Source organism: Vespa crabro, chromosome 16 (genome assembly GCF_910589235.1).
Source record: "Vespa crabro chromosome 16, iyVesCrab1.2, whole genome shotgun sequence".
Classification (NCBI taxonomy): Eukaryota; Metazoa; Arthropoda; class Insecta; order Hymenoptera; family Vespidae; genus Vespa; species Vespa crabro.
In genome coordinates this window covers 5002487-5022896 of record NC_060970.1, presented here as the reverse complement: position 1 = coordinate 5022896, position 20410 = coordinate 5002487, and the positions used below count along the sequence as shown (strand labels likewise).

The 20410-nt window shown below is 37.1% G+C and overlaps 1 long non-coding RNA gene across 1 annotated transcript in view; it reads right to left on the bottom strand.

Moving 5' to 3' along the window:
• Nucleotides 1-10173: 10173 nt before the first annotated feature.
• Nucleotides 10174-20410, bottom strand: part of LOC124429804 — a 15600-nt gene continuing 5363 nt past the window's right edge. Inside the window, exons 2-3 of the long non-coding RNA XR_006943553.1 lie at nucleotides 16730-16999; nucleotides 10174-10872 (exon numbers count right to left, since the gene is read on the bottom strand). This is a non-coding gene — a long non-coding RNA (uncharacterized LOC124429804). The remainder of the gene's footprint in view (nucleotides 10873-16729; nucleotides 17000-20410) is intronic.

Sequence of the window (20410 nt, the reverse complement as noted above, 5' to 3'; positions counted from 1 at the left end):
CGTACTACCTCCTGGTAAGTTATATTCTCCTGTTCAAAAATTCAAATTACAGGGACCGCGAAAAATTTGCCCGTAAAACTGGATTTGTAACAGGATCACATGATGCGCAAAGAGGTGGCACGCGAGAACGTGCCACCTCCTGGTATGTCATATTCTCCTGTTCAAAAATTCAAATTACAGGGACCGCCAAAATTTTTCCCGTAAAACTGGATTTGTAACAGGATCATATGTCTTGCGAGGAGGTAGCACGTTCTCGCGTACTACCTCCTGGTAAGTTATATTCTCCTGTTCAAAAATTCAAATTACAGGGACCGCGAAAAATTTGCCCGTAAAACTGGATTTGTAACAGGATCACATGATGCGCAAAGAGGTGGCACGCAAGAACGTGCCACCTCCTGGTATGTCATATTCTCCTGTTCAAAAATTCAAATTACAGGGACCGCGAAAATTTTTCCCGTAAAACTGGATTTGTAACAGGATCATATGTCTTGCGAGGAGGTAGCATGTTCTCGCGTACTACCTCCTGGTAAGTTATATTCTCCTGTTCAAAAATTCAAATTACAGGGACCGCGAAAAATTTGCCCGTAAAACTGGATTTGTAACAGGATCACATGATGCGCAAAGAGGTGGCACGCGAGAACGTGCCACCTCCTGGTATGTCATATTCTCCTGTTCAAAAATTCAAATTACAGGGACCGCCAAAATTTTTCCCGTAAAACTGGATTTGTAACAGGATCATATGTCTTGCGAGGAGGTAGCACGTTCTCGCGTACTACCTCCTGGTAAGTTATATTCTCCTGTTCAAAAATTCAAATTACAGGGACCGCGAAAATTTTTCCCGTAAAACTGGATTTGTAACAGGATCACATGATGCGCAAAGAGGTAGCACGTTCTCGCGTACTACCTCCTGGTAAGTTATATTCTCCTGTTCAAAAATTCAAATTACAGGGACCGCGAAAAATTTGCCCGTAAAACTGGATTTGTAACAGGATCACATGATGCGCAAAGAGGTGGCACGCGAGAACGTGCCACCTCCTGGTATGTCATATTCTCCTGTTCAAAAATTCAAATTACAGGGACCGCGAAAATTTTTCCCGTAAAACTGGATTTGTAACAGGATCATATGTCTTGCGAGGAGGTAGCATGTTCTCGCGTACTACCTCCTGGTAAGTTATATTCTCCTGTTCAAAAATTCAAATTACAGGGACCGCGAAAAATTTGCCCGTAAAACTGGATTTGTAACAGGATCACATGATGCGCAAAGAGGTGGCACGCGAGAACGTGCCACCTCCTGGTATGTCATATTCTCCTGTTCAAAAATTCAAATTACAGGGACCGCGAAAATTTTTCCCGTAAAACTGGATTTGTAACAGGATCACATGATGCGCAAAGAGGTAGCACGTTCTCGCGTACTACCTCCTGGTAAGTTATATTCTCCTGTTCAAAAATTCAAATTACAGGGACCGCGAAAAATTTGCCCGTAAAACTGGATTTGTAACAGGATCACATGATGCGCAAAGAGGTGGCACGCGAGAACGTGCCACCTCCTGGTATGTCATATTCTCCTGTTCAAAAATTCAAATTACAGGGACCGCCAAAATTTTTCCCGTAAAACTGGATTTGTAACAGGATCATATGTCTTGCGAGGAGGTAGCATGTTCTCGCGTACTACCTCCTGGTAAGTTATATTCTCCTGTTCAAAAATTCAAATTACAGGGACCGCGAAAAATTTGCCCGTAAAACTGGATTTGTAACAGGATCACATGATGCGCAAAGAGGTGGCACGCGAGAACGTGCCACCTCCTGGTATGTCATATTCTCCTGTTCAAAAATTCAAATTACAGGGACCGCCAAAATTTTTCCCGTAAAACTGGATTTGTAACAGGATCATATGTCTTGCGAGGAGGTAGCACGTTCTCGCGTACTACCTCCTGGTAAGTTATATTCTCCTGTTCAAAAATTCAAATTACAGGGACCGCGAAAAATTTGCCCGTAAAACTGGATTTGTAACAGGATCACATGATGCGCAAAGAGGTGGCACGCGAGAACGTGCCACCTCCTGGTATGTCATATTCTCCTGTTCAAAAATTCAAATTACAGGGACCGCGAAAATTTTTCCCGTAAAACTGGATTTGTAACAGGATCATATGTCTTGCGAGGAGGTAGCATGTTCTCGCGTACTACCTCCTGGTAAGTTATATTCTCCTGTTCAAAAATTCAAATTACAGGGACCGCGAAAAATTTGCCCGTAAAACTGGATTTGTAACAGGATCACATGATGCGCAAAGAGGTGGCACGCGAGAACGTGCCACCTCCTGGTATGTCATATTCTCCTGTTCAAAAATTCAAATTACAGGGACCGCGAAAATTTTTCCCGTAAAACTGGATTTGTAACAGGATCACATGATGCGCAAAGAGGTAGCACGTTCTCGCGTACTACCTCCTGGTAAGTTATATTCTCCTGTTCAAAAATTCAAATTACAGGGACCGCGAAAAATTTGCCCGTAAAACTGGATTTGTAACAGGATCACATGATGCGCAAAGAGGTGGCACGCGAGAACGTGCCACCTCCTGGTATGTCATATTCTCCTGTTCAAAAATTCAAATTACAGGGACCGCCGAAATTTTTCCCGTAAAACTGGATTTGTAACAGGATCATATGTCTTGCGAGGAGGTAGCATGTTCTCGCGTACTACCTCCTGGTAAGTTATATTCTCCTGTTCAAAAATTCAAATTACAGGGACCGCGAAAAATTTGCCCGTAAAACTGGATTTGTAACAGGATCACATGATGCGCAAAGAGGTGGCACGCGAGAACGTGCCACCTCCTGGTATGTCATATTCTCCTGTTCAAAAATTCAAATTACAGGGACCGCCAAAATTTTTCCCGTAAAACTGGATTTGTAACAGGATCATATGTCTTGCGAGGAGGTAGCACGTTCTCGCGTACTACCTCCTGGTAAGTTATATTCTCCTGTTCAAAAATTCAAATTACAGGGACCGCGAAAAATTTGCCCGTAAAACTGGATTTGTAACAGGATCATATGTCTTGCGAGGAGGTAGCATGTTCTCGCGTACTACCTCCTGGTAAGTTATATTCTCCTGTTCAAAAATTCAAATTACCGGGACCGCGAAAAATTTGCCCGTAAAACTGGATTTGTAACAGGATCACATGATGCGCAAAGAGGTGGCACGCGAGAACGTGCCACCTCCTGGTATGTCATATTCTCCTGTTCAAAAATTCAAATTACAGGGACCGCGAAAATTTTTCCCGTAAAACTGGATTTGTAACAGGATCATATGTCTTGCGAGGAGGTAGCATGTTCTCGCGTACTACCTCCTGGTAAGTTATATTCTCCTGTTCAAAAATTCAAATTACAGGGACCGCGAAAATTTTTCCCGTAAAACTGGATTTGTAACAGGATCATATGTCTTGCGAGGAGGTGGCACGTTCTCGCGTACTACCTCCTGGTAAGTTATATTCTCCTGTTCAAAAATTCAAATTACAGGGACCGCGAAAATTTTTCCCGTAAAACTGGATTTGTAACAGGATCATATGTCTTGCGAGGAGGTAGCACGTTCTCGCGTACTACCTCCTGGTAAGTTATATTCTCCTGTTCAAAAATTCAAATTACAGGGACCGCGAAAATTTTTCCCGTAAAACTGGATTTGTAACAGGATCACATGATGCGCAAAGAGGTGGCACGCGAGAACGTGCCACCTCCTGGTATGTCATATTCTCCTGTTCAAAAATTCAAATTACAGGGACCGCGAAAATTTTTCCCGTAAAACTGGATTTGTAACAGGATCACATGATGCGCAAAGAGGTAGCACGTTCTCGCGTACTACCTCCTGGTAAGTTATATTCTCCTGTTCAAAAATTCAAATTACAGGGACCGCGAAAAATTTGCCCGTAAAACTGGATTTGTAACAGGATCACATGATGCGCAAAGAGGTGGCACGCGAGAACGTGCCACCTCCTGGTATGTCATATTCTCCTGTTCAAAAATTCAAATTACAGGGACCGCGAAAATTTTTCCCGTAAAACTGGATTTGTAACAGGATCATATGTCTTGCGAGGAGGTAGCACGTTCTCGCGTACTACCTCCTGGTAAGTTATATTCTCCTGTTCAAAAATTCAAATTACAGGGACCGCCAAAATTTTTCCCGTAAAAGTGGATTTGTAACAGGATCATATGTCTTGCGAGGAGGTAGCACGTTCTCGCGTACTACCTCCTGGTAAGTTATATTCTCCTGTTCAAAAATTCAAATTACAGGGACCGCGAAAAATTTGCCCGTAAAACTGGATTTGTAACAGGATCACATGATGCGCAAAGAGGTGGCACGCGAGAACGTGCCACCTCCTGGTATGTCATATTCTCCTGTTCAAAAATTCAAATTACAGGGACCGCCAAAATTTTTCCCGTAAAACTGGATTTGTAACAGGATCATATGTCTTGCGAGGAGGTAGCACGTTCTCGCGTACTTCCTCCTGGTAAGTTATATTCTCCTGTTCAAAAATTCAAATTACAGGGACCGCGAAAAATTTGCCCGTAAAACTGGATTTGTAACAGGATCACATGATGCGCAAAGAGGTGGCACGCGAGAACGTGCCACCTCCTGGTATGTCATATTCTCCTGTTCAAAAATTCAAATTACAGGGACCGCGAAAATTTTTCCCGTAAAACTGGATTTGTAACAGGATCATATGTCTTGCGAGGAGGTAGCATGTTCTCGCGTACTACCTCCTGGTAAGTTATATTCTCCTGTTCAAAAATTCAAATTACAGGGACCGCGAAAATTTTTCCCGTAAAACTGGATTTGTAACAGGATCACATGATGCGCAAAGAGGTGGCACGCGAGAACGTGCCACCTCCTGGTATGTCATATTCTCCTGTTCAAAAATTCAAATTACAGGGACCGCGAAAATTTTTCCCGTAAAACTGGATTTGTAACAGGATCATATGTCTTGCGAGGAGGTAGCACGTTCTCGCGTACTACCTCCTGGTAAGTTATATTCTCCTGTTCAAAAATTCAAATTACAGGGACCGCGAAAAATTTGCCCGTAAAACTGGATTTGTAACAGGATCACATGATGCGCAAAGAGGTGGCACGCAAGAACGTGCCACCTCCTGGTATGTCATATTCTCCTGTTCAAAAATTCAAATTACAGGGACCGCGAAAATTTTTCCCGTAAAACTGGATTTGTAACAGGATCATATGTCTTGCGAGGAGGTAGCATGTTCTCGCGTACTACCTCCTGGTAAGTTATATTCTCCTGTTCAAAAATTCAAATTACAGGGACCGCGAAAAATTTGCCCGTAAAACTGGATTTGTAACAGGATCACATGATGCGCAAAGAGGTGGCACGCGAGAACGTGCCACCTCCTGGTATGTCATATTCTCCTGTTCAAAAATTCAAATTACAGGGACCGCCAAAATTTTTCCCGTAAAACTGGATTTGTAACAGGATCATATGTCTTGCGAGGAGGTAGCACGTTCTCGCGTACTACCTCCTGGTAAGTTATATTCTCCTGTTCAAAAATTCAAATTACAGGGACCGCGAAAAATTTGCCCGTAAAACTGGATTTGTAACAGGATCACATGATGCGCAAAGAGGTGGCACGCGAGAACGTGCCACCTCCTGGTATGTCATATTTTCCTGTTCAAAAATTCAAATTACAGGGACAGCCAAAATTTTTCCCGTAAAACTGGATTTGTAACAGGATCATATGTCTTGCGAGGAGGTAGCATGTTCTCGCGTACTACCTCCTGGTAAGTTATATTCTCCTGTTCAAAAATTCAAATTACAGGGACCGCGAAAATTTTTCCCGTAAAACTGGATTTGTAACAGGATCATATGTCTTGCGAGGAGGTAGCATGTTCTCGCGTACTACCTCCTGGTAAGTTATATTCTCCTGTTCAAAAATTCAAATTACAGGGACCGCGAAAAATTTGCCCGTAAAACTGGATTTGTAACAGGATCACATGATGCGCAAAGAGGTGGCACGCGAGAACGTGCCACCTCCTGGTATGTCATATTCTCCTGTTCAAAAATTCAAATTACAGGGACCGCGAAAATTTTTCCCGTAAAACTGGATTTGTAACAGGATCATATGTCTTGCGAGGAGGTAGCATGTTCTCGCGTACTACCTCCTGGTAAGTTATATTCTCCTGTTCAAAAATTCAAATTACAGGGACCGCGAAAAATTTGCCCGTAAAACTGGATTTGTAACAGGATCACATGATGCGCAAAGAGGTGGCACGCGAGAACGTGCCACCTCCTGGTATGTCATATTTTCCTGTTCAAAAATTCAAATTACAGGGACCGCCAAAATTTTTCCCGTAAAACTGGATTTGTAACAGGATCATATGTCTTGCGAGGAGGTAGCACGTTCTCGCGTACTACCTCCTGGTAAGTTATATTCTCCTGTTCAAAAATTCAAATTACAGGGACCGCGAAAAATTTGCCCGTAAAACTGGATTTGTAACAGGATCATATGTCTTGCGAGGAGGTAGCATGTTCTCGCGTACTACCTCCTGGTAAGTTATATTCTCCTGTTCAAAAATTCAAATTACCGGGACCGCGAAAAATTTGCCCGTAAAACTGGATTTGTAACAGGATCACATGATGCGCAAAGAGGTGGCACGCGAGAACGTGCCACCTCCTGGTATGTCATATTCTCCTGTTCAAAAATTCAAATTACAGGGACCGCGAAAATTTTTCCCGTAAAACTGGATTTGTAACAGGATCATATGTCTTGCGAGGAGGTAGCATGTTCTCGCGTACTACCTCCTGGTAAGTTATATTCTCCTGTTCAAAAATTCAAATTACAGGGACCGCGAAAAATTTGCCCGTAAAACTGGATTTGTAACAGGATCACATGATGCGCAAAGAGGTGGCACGCGAGAACGTGCCACCTCCTGGTATGTCATATTCTCCTGTTCAAAAATTCAAATTACAGGGACCGCGAAAATTTTTCCCGTAAAACTGGATTTGTAACAGGATCATATGTCTTGCGAGGAGGTAGCACGTTCTCGCGTACTACCTCCTGGTAAGTTATATTCTCCTGTTCAAAAATTCAAATTACAGGGACCGCCAAAATTTTTCCCGTAAAAGTGGATTTGTAACAGGATCATATGTCTTGCGAGGAGGTAGCACGTTCTCGCGTACTACCTCCTGGTAAGTTATATTCTCCTGTTCAAAAATTCAAATTACAGGGACCGCGAAAAATTTGCCCGTAAAACTGGATTTGTAACAGGATCACATGATGCGCAAAGAGGTGGCACGCGAGAACGTGCCACCTCCTGGTATGTCATATTCTCCTGTTCAAAAATTCAAATTACAGGGACCGCCAAAATTTTTCCCGTAAAACTGGATTTGTAACAGGATCATATGTCTTGCGAGGAGGTAGCACGTTCTCGCGTACTTCCTCCTGGTAAGTTATATTCTCCTGTTCAAAAATTCAAATTACAGGGACCGCGAAAAATTTGCCCGTAAAACTGGATTTGTAACAGGATCACATGATGCGCAAAGAGGTGGCACGCGAGAACGTGCCACCTCCTGGTATGTCATATTCTCCTGTTCAAAAATTCAAATTACAGGGACCGCGAAAATTTTTCCCGTAAAACTGGATTTGTAACAGGATCATATGTCTTGCGAGGAGGTAGCATGTTCTCGCGTACTACCTCCTGGTAAGTTATATTCTCCTGTTCAAAAATTCAAATTACAGGGACCGCGAAAAATTTGCCCGTAAAACTGGATTTGTAACAGGATCACATGATGCGCAAAGAGGTGGCACGCGAGAACGTGCCACCTCCTGGTATGTCATATTTTCCTGTTCAAAAATTCAAATTACAGGGACCGCCAAAATTTTTCCCGTAAAACTGGATTTGTAACAGGATCATATGTCTTGCGAGGAGGTAGCACGTTCTCGCGTACTTCCTCCTGGTAAGTTATATTCTCCTGTTCAAAAATTCAAATTACAGGGACCGCGAAAAATTTGCCCGTAAAACTGGATTTGTAACAGGATCACATGATGCGCAAAGAGGTGGCACGCGAGAACGTGCCACCTCCTGGTATGTCATATTCTCCTGTTCAAAAATTCAAATTACAGGGACCGCGAAAATTTTTCCCGTAAAACTGGATTTGTAACAGGATCATATGTCTTGCGAGGAGGTAGCATGTTCTCGCGTACTACCTCCTGGTAAGTTATATTCTCCTGTTCAAAAATTCAAATTACAGGGACCGCGAAAAATTTGCCCGTAAAACTGGATTTGTAACAGGATCATATGTCTTGCGAGGAGGTAGCATGTTCTCGCGTACTACCTCCTGGTAAGTTATATTCTCCTGTTCAAAAATTCAAATTACCGGGACCGCGAAAAATTTGCCCGTAAAACTGGATTTGTAACAGGATCACATGATGCGCAAAGAGGTGGCACGCGAGAACGTGCCACCTCCTGGTATGTCATATTCTCCTGTTCAAAAATTCAAATTACAGGGACCGCGAAAATTTTTCCCGTAAAACTGGATTTGTAACAGGATCATATGACTTGCGAGGAGGTAGCATGTTCTCGCGTACTACCTCCTGGTAAGTTATATTCTCCTGTTCAAAAATTCAAATTACAGGGACCGCGAAAAATTTGCCCGTAAAACTGGATTTGTAACAGGATCACATGATGCGCAAAGAGGTGGCACGCGAGAACGTGCCACCTCCTGGTATGTCATATTTTCCTGTTCAAAAATTCAAATTACAGGGACCGCCAAAATTTTTCCCGTAAAACTGGATTTGTAACAGGATCATATGTCTTGCGAGGAGGTAGCACGTTCTCGCGTACTACCTCCTGGTAAGTTATATTCTCCTGTTCAAAAATTCAAATTACAGGGACCGCGAAAAATTTGCCCGTAAAACTGGATTTGTAACAGGATCACATGATGCGCAAAGAGGTGGCACGCGAGAACGTGCCACCTCCTGGTATGTCATATTCTCCTGTTCAAAAATTCAAATTACAGGGACCGCGAAAATTTTTCCCGTAAAACTGGATTTGTAACAGGATCATATGTCTTGCGAGGAGGTAGCACGTTCTCGCGTACTACCTCCTGGTAAGTTATATTCTCCTGTTCAAAAATTCAAATTACAGGGACCGCCAAAATTTTTCCCGTAAAAGTGGATTTGTAACAGGATCATATGTCTTGCGAGGAGGTAGCACGTTCTCGCGTACTACCTCCTGGTAAGTTATATTCTCCTGTTCAAAAATTCAAATTACAGGGACCGCGAAAAATTTGCCCGTAAAACTGGATTTGTAACAGGATCACATGATGCGCAAAGAGGTGGCACGCGAGAACGTGCCACCTCCTGGTATGTCATATTCTCCTGTTCAAAAATTCAAATTACAGGGACCGCCAAAATTTTTCCCGTAAAACTGGATTTGTAACAGGATCATATGTCTTGCGAGGAGGTAGCACGTTCTCGCGTACTTCCTCCTGGTAAGTTATATTCTCCTGTTCAAAAATTCAAATTACAGGGACCGCGAAAAATTTGCCCGTAAAACTGGATTTGTAACAGGATCACATGATGCGCAAAGAGGTGGCACGCGAGAACGTGCCACCTCCTGGTATGTCATATTCTCCTGTTCAAAAATTCAAATTACAGGGACCGCCAAAATTTTTCCCGTAAAACTGGATTTGTTTGCAGAATCACATGATTCGTGAACATGCAGTTGTCATATTTTAGAGTGCCTCCTTCTGGTCAAATATCCTCTCCTGTTCTGATTTTCGATTTATGGACGGAGCAAAAATTTTTCGTGCTAATCTAAATTTGTATGAGGATGACATTATGCGTGCAGAAATGGCATGTCAAAATCTGTTTATGCACTTATCAGATATTATTCGCCGATAATCAATCTTGATATTATATGAATTTAATTTAAAAATGTACGATTTGACTTGTGTCCCCTTCGTTTTTTATGTACGTTTGTTAAATAATTCAATTTTTATAAATTCCACTTTATAAACTATTTTTCTGGAACATTTTGGTTGGTATTAGGATAATAGGATGTATGAAAAGGTAAAATATTAAAATCTCCGTGTTAGAGTATAACAAAAGTTTCTTTATTATTTCTTTCATAGTTACAATATTTACATTATGTTAAAATTGTCATATAATACGTAATGTTACATATATTGTAATTATATAAAATTATACATGATTATAAATAATAAGCTTTGTTACATTACTATCAGTCGATAAATTATCTATCGGTTAAGCAAGCTTTTACATTAAAACTATCGAGCGTATTCTGTCTAATTTATTTAAATTGAAATAATGATTCTTCAAATTAGAAGACCAAATATTAAATGTTTTTTCCTTTTATATGTAGTATTATATATGGTACGACACAAAAGATATAATGACAGTATATTATAACAAGTAAATATCCTATAATTTATAAGACCTATTTAATAATATATAAAAAATATTTATTCTGAATTGGTATAATTACAATTGTTATTTGTCTCCTCTATTCTACAGAACAGATTATTCAAACAGAACTCAACAAATGCACAAAACGCTTTTCGTATCAAGAACATGTTCTCGATTAAAAGATCGATCTGTTTTTTCTATAAACATTACTTTATCGAAAGCGAAAATAATTTTCCAGTTGAAATGCTGGCGCAACCTGGTCACATCGCTCTCCAGTTTGATCGATTAGTAATTGAAGAACATGTAGCATGCATATCTTCAAGTCGTTGAAAACATTCTTCATTTGTTTCGGTTGCTATGATGTACATCATGCCGTTGAAAATTCACTCTGATGTTCTGTGTGGTCGAAAATTCACTCTGATGTTCCATGTCGTTGAAAATAGTTCGTGCTTAAAACATTAAATATATATTAATAATTATTATGAAGGAATTGTAATATAAAATTAACAATTCTCAATTATGATACTAATGATAAGAATGATACGAATAAAATCTTTATAATTATAACAGGAAATGTAATATTCTTTATTTCTCTCTCTGTCTCTGTCTCTTGAAACATTTAAATATATAATAATAATATATTAAGAGAGTTATATATATATACATATATATACATTTATATAAAATTCAGATTTTAATTATAATATAATCATTAAAATGAAATCTTAAAATAATTATAAATTCAAATATTTGTGATAAATGAATGAGTATTAAAGCATCAAATTTGCAAAGATGTTCTGGTGTCTGGCGAATGTAGAGATCCAGAGGTAATCGTACGAGATAAATTTCAAGAGGATGGATGACGTAAGAGAGAAAGAAAGAGAGAGGGAGACTGTAGAAACTTTTGCTCCACTTTCCCTTATTACTCATTTCAGATGGTCATGTTGGAAAGAAGAGAAGTGCTTCGTTAAAATTAAAAATATGTTCTTTCCACTTTTTATCGTCATTTATTATTAACACATTTTTTTAATATACATAATAATATTATTAGCATTATAAATACATACATGTATATAAAGTTTATTAAAAAAAAAATATTGTAATAATGCACTAGAAAAATTACTGTTACTGGTGTTATGTATATGGGGGGAGGGATGGAAAAGTTCAAAGTCAATGAATGGACAGAAATTAAAAATAATTGAGTAAAACAATTATAAATGGAAAACATCAAACAAAATGAATATATTAGAAATGAAAAAAAAAAAGTCAGGAGTACTGGACTTAAAATATTTTTCTACGTCGAGACAATATGAACTCTATATTAGTATACACATAGTATATAATATATTATAATATAAAAAGAAAAAAGAAATTATATATAAAAAATGTGATGAGTGAAATAATCAATGACATAATTTATCATCCCTAGTAGTACCAGCTCAGACACTTTACGTCGAGGCTTCTATCGATACGATGCAAAGAGCCGAATAATTGCATTATGCGAGCTTCTCTCTTTTTCTCCTTTACTATCTCTTTCTCTCCCTTTCTCTCCATTTCTCTTTCTCTCTTCTCTTCTCTTTCTCTTTCACGTTTACTCCGATGACACGCGACCCTCCCTAACATAGTTATCCCCATTAATTCAACGGCACATTGCATCTACTACTACTATTACTATTAACAACCCTTCCCCGTGTTGCGTTGCAATCTCGACTGCAGTGGCACATAGCGGAAAATAGCTCGAATCACAAATAACTTTATACATATATATTATTTCCATTTACTCTTTATACATTTATATGCAATTTATAATTATATCAGGAAATACCATAAATCTATTGGAAAATTGATGTCTGCAATGAACTAATTTTATAATACTTTTAAATTAATTTCTCTTATTTAAATGCGGATGAATAAAATAATTGTCAAAAGGGTAATAGCCAAGGTTAAATCAAAGTATTAAAAATCCCTTTGATATCCGAAAAATATCAACTATTATAAATATTATAATAATGCTCTTGTAAAATATTTCAGTGTAAGGGAGGTCCATTGTTTGAAAATGACACCAAACTTTTGCAAAGATTAAAAGATTGGCCGAAGATCGCACAACATGGAGAATTACTGCAAAACGATCTTAAGACTATTAATTAGATATAAAAAGAGAGAAAGAGAGAGAAGTATACGTTAACAAAACTGATGTATATACGTATATCTCATCAGTAATTATGGGTTATCGATTATTAATCGATATTAGGTCAGCCTCCAACGATGTAATCCAAAATGTAAAAAAAATGATTAACAAGGCACGTTCATATGAATTGCGCTCCAACAGGTGCCGGGTATCAAATTCACCGGAGCACCTGATGAAGTACAATTAACATGCAGCCTAACTCAGTAGGATTTCCTTCACCTCATCATTATTATCTTATAGTTTATCGATTCCTTCGAAAGAAATATATTCTTTCCGTCAGGTTGATGATACTTGTCCTCCGCAACGCGCGCTACTTCAGGTACCTGACTGATTAAAGAACTGGCACAGCCTGAAGTACCAGAGTAGCGCGTCTTGCAAATGACTTATTGTTAATGAGAAGATATCACAGATGTTAATTTTCAACAAAGGATCTTGATCGTCCTCTATGCGTTAGGTAGATCCTAAACTTGAATCTCTAACTCAATCCCCATCAAATCCTGAAATTCACAGAACTAACGAAACTAATAAATAAATAAATTCTTATTTCAATATTTTGTAAGAATTTATTTATTATCAATTAATTTCTTTGAATATAGAAAGAAAAGATATTTTATTTAATAAATAATCATCGATAATAATCGACAAGGATATCTAATAGGTCGCGATAAATTCAAGTATAATTAATCAGTATGGAGCTCAAGTTATTTAATAAAAAAAAAAAAATAAAATAAAATGAAATAAAATAAAATAAAATAAGGAAAAAAAACATTTAATAAAAAGAAAAAGAAAGATTTTGCAAATGGCCACAAATACAGGCACCTCCATCTTGAATGGGCCTCAACAAGGTAATTTCTGTATTCTACGTTGAACAGGAAGTTGAGGATACGTAAAGTGACTACAGTATATATCTCTATGTATATATCTCTGTATACATATATATATATATATATATATATATATATATATATATATATATGTATATATGTATGTATGTACGTATATAGAAGAGAGAGAGAGAGAGAGAGAGAGAAGCAACATTAAGAAACTTCCGTTGCAAGTCCGACAGGTGAGTCAAGATTACTAGGAAAAATGTTGCCAACACCTACACACAAAAATTATATAGATATATACCTACACATATACACACCTACGAACGAAGAGAATCGTATGAAACTTTTAAAGAAGTCTGTCTCCTCGATGACTCACCGTTAGAAATATAGAAAGAGAGAGAGAGAGAGAGAGAGAGAGAGAGAGAGAGAGAGAAAGAGAGATAGAATTTTATCGACGAATTAATGATTAACAGACAAAGACAAAGATATACAAGTTATGTGTATATATACACACACGTATATGGTGGGTCAAAAGTTTTTAAAACGATTTTAAAAATGAATTACTCTTTTTCAAAACTATTTTTAATCTAATTATTGTTCTTTCATATTATAAAACTACAAGTTAAACTAAAATACAAGATTAATTTTTAAAATCACTTAGGAAACTTTTGAATATCGATTTGCTCGCGCGTGTATGTGTTCTTATAATAGGAGAACGTATAAGTATTAAAATAACGAATAGAATCCGACGAGGACATTTTTCTCCTTTTTAGATACTCCTTTTTAATCGACGAAAAAAAAAGAAGAAAATTGAAAATTCGAGAAGCAAATAAAAAAAAAAATGAAACGAGGAGATAAAAATATTTTCTTTGTTATTGTTTACACGTTATAGGATAATATAATAGACTATAGCTTCGATTATCGATAGTTATTTTTAGATAAGAGAATAATAATAATGATGATGATTATTATTATTATTATTATTATTATTATTATTATTATTATTATTATTATTATTGTTATTATCGTGTTCAAATTCGAACACGATAATATAATAATAATAATAAGCAACGTTATAAGTTTGAAGTGAACAGTGATAATGGCTGACCATTGAGAACTCTTCATTCTTTCTATAGTTTATATAAGATGATAAAAATAGAAATGAAAAGTATGGCGTCGAGTATCCATATTGAACAATAGTTCATACAACGCTAATTATATGTAGATAGTAAAATAAACAATAATATGAATGTTGAATAAACAATAAAAAAGAAAATGGCCGATCAAACAATTGTTAGTTTTTCTTTCTTTTTTTTTTTTTTGTAAGTCATATATAATATATATCGATGAAACTAATAGAAGTAAGAAACATGACGTCGAGAAAGGATCATTGACTCTGTCGAAGAATAAACTTTTCAAAGTCTATTATTATATTATAATAATAATAATAAGAAGAAGAAGAAGAAGAAGATGAAGAAAAAGTTAAGTAAAGTACTCTGACAAGGGTGTATCAAACGATTTACCAATAAAACTTAAGGATAGAATTTTGTGCCTTGGCTTTCTTATTTTTAGGTCGTCGCAGTGCGGATTCGGCAGGATGTTAGCTGACGTTTCTGTAAAACGGAAACAAGGTAAGTGTGGGAAGAGTCCAACGAATACGAAAATCTGCGTATAGAATACTAACAAATATAGGAGTGAGTGCTTTCATTTCTCTTTCTCTCTTTCTCTCTCTTTCCTTTGGGAACACTGTGATTGGTATATGTACCAACTACTGGGACACAGCTGCCTCTCGTTCTACTCTATCGAAAGCTTTAAAGAGAGACCTCTACTATACTTTGAATACTCTCTCCATCTCCTCGTATTACTTTTCATCCGTACTTCTGTTCACTGCTTATTCTTAAATTAATTCCAATCACGAACCCTATCAAGAATGACGTTTATATCCGGCTTGGATCGAGCCGAAAAGGGGTTCGAGAAACGGTCGGATAAATTGCATGACGAATCTTGCGACGATTATTGATTCGATAGAATCGCTTTTCTTATCAAAAAGAACACGAGAGAGAGAGAGAGAGAGAGAGAGAGAGAGAGAGAGAAAAGAAAGAAAGGAAGAACAACGACTGTACGATGAATGATCTGAAATATTAGATAGCTATTTGATTAATTAAATTTGTTTATTGAGAATAAATCCTTTTTTACTGCGATCGAACATATCATCCCATTGTAGATCGTTAGATTCCAATGTCGCCGCCAATCGACTACTGGGCCGCACCTTCGAAAGGTGCTGGGTAAATAACAAAGAAGTAAACTCTATCTGCGTTAGCTCGTAATCCTGGAATAACACGACGAAGCCTGCACGACGACAAGAATATATTGCATACCTGACCGTACCGTTTCAAGAATTCGCATACATCCTGATCTCCTAACCGCAAACGTATTTTCACAAGAATGCGAAACGGAAAGAAATAAACAAAAAAAAAAAAAAAAGAAAGAAAAAGGGAAGAAGAAAAAGGAGGATCTTTCGAGAGAAAATTCTATTAATAGTTTGAACTGTTAACCACGATCCATTCCATCTCTATCTATCGTTTCGTCACTCTACGTAAAAAACCTCTTAAATTTGCACTTAGACAATTTGATCGAAATTGTTGAATTTATTTTTTCACATCAACATTGATAATTTGAAATGATCGATTCTATTTAAAGTCTAAAAGAAAAAAACGAAATTATTCTGATCCTATCTTGAAAGTCTATATTACAAATTTAAACTTTATTATATTCATTTATAAGTCTCGATAAAGAAATGAATCATCTGAAAGATGATAGATGTTTATGACAATTCATGGATCGTGAGATAAAGTTAGAGAAACTAGTGACTGTATATTCTCTCGTGGGCACACTCACGTATTAACGAAGCGACGACGATGTCATTGCAGTAGTTATACATAGACTAAGTATGATTCGTTGAAAACTAATCGGTCGTTGTCACCGTACAGAAATAGCAATTTCAAAGATACTTTCCAAAGTTCGAACCAACCTACGATCGATCCCACGCAATTATTGGAAAGATACTGACGTTACAAAAAATAAAATAAAATAATTGTCATAATGATAATGATGATAATAACAATAATAATAATAATAATAATAATAATAATAATAATAATAATAATAATAATAATAATAATAATAATAATAATAATAATAATAATAATAATAATCTGAGTTTCACCTGAGACACAATTGCAATAATAATGTATTAACGATACACAAAAGTAGACATGGTCTACTTACCAAAATGTCATTTCCAAACATAATCGAAGAACACCAGCAGCCACATATCATCACCATCATCATCATCATCATCATCATCATCATCATCATCATCATCATCATTATTATTATAATCATCATTATAATCATCAGGATCATTGTCGCCATTGTCGTCATCGTAGTCGTCCAATAAGAAACAAGTGGCATCGATGAAGAAAGTTAGGTTAGATCTCGTATCACTTCTCTCACTTCTTCAATAAAACATTCGTACAAAATGTTTCATACTGACTACTGAGAATAAAAAATATCTGATAATAGTCAGTAATAGAAAAGGAAGAAAACAACAATAAAAATTCACCACAATCACGAGCTCTTTTCCTTTCTCTTTCTAACTTCATTTCAAAAAAAAAAAAAAAAAAAAAAATCCCTAAAGAAACCAATCGATGATTCACCATAAAGAAATATGGACTCGTGACATGAATTCGAACGTTGAATCCGATCTTGAAACTTTTTTTCGTTAACGCGTTGCTGATCCTCTTTTTTAATTTTATATTTTTATCTTTTTCCTCCCTCTCTCTCTCTCTCTCTCTCTCTCTCTCTCTCTCTCTCTCTTTCGCGTGTTAACCCAGCAACGACGCGGGTGAGTCGAACAGAATCGTCCTTGAACGATCCTCGAGAAGGTTCAACGGTAGTGTGGTAGTAATGGTAGTGGTAGCAGTAGTAGCAATAGTAGTAGTAGCTTTGCAACAGCAACACGGAAAGTCGTAAACGAAATGAAACTCGAGGATAGACGCTGGAGTCTTCTCGGAGCGAAGGAACGTTTGCTTGTGTGCGCCGTCGAAGCTGATGCTGATGGTGATGGTGGTAGTAGTAGTGGTGGTGGTGGTGATGATGGTGGTGGCAATGGTGATGGCGGTGGTGGTGGTGGTGGTAGTAATGGTGGTGATGGTGGTGGTGGAAGTGGTAGTGATAGCGAAGAAGGGAGGGATAGTGGGGACCAGCCGGCGCCACTGAACCAAGGACGGGTACCCATGGACGATTGTTCTCCGATCTCACGAATTTCAAGGACGTCTGCGCCAAACTAGCTTTCGAGGAAAGGAGAGCTACGAATTCCCTTTCTCTGTCTCTTTTTCTATCTTTCTTCTTTTTATTCGTCTTCTTCCCTTTTTTTTCTTTCTCTCTTTTTCTTTCCTTTTCTTTTTCCTTCCACCTTCGAATATACTGAGAAAGAGAGAAGGAGATATATATCACCATTTATTTCTCATTCGCTTAGTCCAAATCTTCACATGCCGCGCGTCTTCTTGGAAGACTGCATAAATTCCTTGAAACAGAGGAACGTGGAACGAGAAACGTTAAAAATGGCAGAAAGAGAGGAGAGAGAAGAGATGTGCGAAACGCCGCGCGGCTCTCTCTTCACGTTAGTTATTTGCAAATATAATATATTCTTTGGTTTTTATTTATTTATTTCTTTTTTTATTTTTTCTTCTGGCTCGCTTCGACGACTTTTTCGATCGATATAAATACGCATATGTAATGGATTTGTGAAGTAAAAATTTGAGAAATAAAAAACGAAAAAAGAGGATTGATATTATTTCTATACGGCGACACGTCAATTTATAATTCATTATCGTACGCCGTAATAAAGTAATCCAAAAATTGTCTCTCCTTTATTTTCTCTTGAAAGAATATATTCGTCAGACATTTTATTTAATAAATATATATATATATAAATATAATGATGATGATATACATATATATATATATATGATTGTGTCGTAAGACTGATAAAAAGCAAAAGGCTTTCAAAATATGAGACAGTGATTAAGATAACAGGAAAAAAAAGTAAAAATAAAAAGGAACAAGTGTAATAAAAAATTATAAAGAAATATGTGTAGGTAATACCAAAAATAGAAATGGATTATCTCGGTGATCCTATCTATTCTTCCATTACATTTTTTTCCTTCGAAGGATTCCCTAAATTTGAAAAAAAAACAGCTGCTGAAAAAAGAGAAAAGAGCTGCTGGTATTTTCACGAATAAAAGATAGCGAATCGTGAATTCTCTCTCTCTCTCTCTCTCTCACTCTCTCTCAGTCAGTATATATATATATATATATATATATATATCTCCATCCTCTATCTAACCTCTAATTTAGTTGGATATAATCCGATAAAAAAGAAAGAGAATCAAAGAGAAAGAAAGAAAGAGAAAGGAGAAGGTACTACTCTCGGTCTTTTGCGAAATCAAACGGATCGTTAAGATTCACTCGGTAATTGGATATTCTTGATAAGGTCGTTCTATTTGAAGCGATATACTACTGCGACAACGACAACGACGACGACGACGACGACGACGAGGATTGCTGTGGGCTTGGCTTCGTGAGTTACGCTTGTGAAAGAGGATCGAGAAGACACCGTGTCGTTTTGGTTGTTAGTTCTATCGAGTATACTTATACTCGTTCTTGATTGACGATTTCCTTTCTCGTTCGATTCGCGTTTTACGTTAATGAGATTAATAAAAAGAATCTCTTTGACTTCTCGGATCAATATGAAATAGAACGCTTTGTAAAATGAGAGAGAGAGAGAGATAAAGAGAGAATGTCTTTTAACGATTACTAGGAAAATTCTACAGGATGGCTCAACTCGAATCGATCATTGAATGATAAATTACTCGAACATCGATTGAGTATCATTTATATAAAAGAATTTAAAAACGAAACATTTAAAAATCAATTACTCCATTTCAAAACTTTTTCAAACTAACTTTTCCTTTCCTCTTTTTTTCCTTTGAATTGTTAAGCTACAAAAAGTAGGAGAAGTTTTGGATCATTCCAATTTGCATATGTCGAATCATTTGGCAATTAGAAAATGAACAAACCCCTAACTACGACGAAGTATAGAATAACTGGATTCATTCGAAATTGTTTGTGGTCGACGCATCGAACAAATCAGAAAATCATTAATCTAAATACTATTTTTCGTTCATCATCAACATATAATAATACTCTTCTTCTCTTCCTCTTTGTATATATGTTATAAACGAGCCGCGAAACCACGAACCATCGATGGCGAATGCAGATGAAGAGAAAGAGAGAAAGAGATATACACACACATATACACATATAGAGAAAGAGAGAGAGAGAAAGAGAGAGAGAGAGAGAATAGAAGAGAAAGCCATGAAAGTGCGCCGAGATTGAGATACAGGGGCTGAAACGTTAACCACAGAATGGAAGACCACAATTTATGAAAGCAGCTAATATATACGACGGAAGTTCGATCAAAGGGATTAAGATAGTTTGATAATGTTAACATTACTTTCATTTGTATATAGACCAATTCTTAGTGATATAAATTAACAGACGCGAGCATACAATACAATTATATCTTTCATTTTATCATCATATATGTATAAACGTTAGAATATGTCCCCAAATAGTCAAATATTATAGATCAAGATAAACCATCAATCAATATTTACAATAATAACATATTACTTATATGTAAGAACAATAATACATAATAATACTAAGAGAGAAATCCAATTTATCGAATAACACGAGCGAGCGAGCGATAGATAGAGAGAGAGAGAAAGAGAGAGAGAGAGAGAGAGAGAGAGAGAGAGAGAGAGAGAGAGAGAGCAGAGTGTAAGGCGCGCGCGCGCGCGCGCGTGCAAGGCGCAGCAGACAGGGGCGGGGCACGTCGAG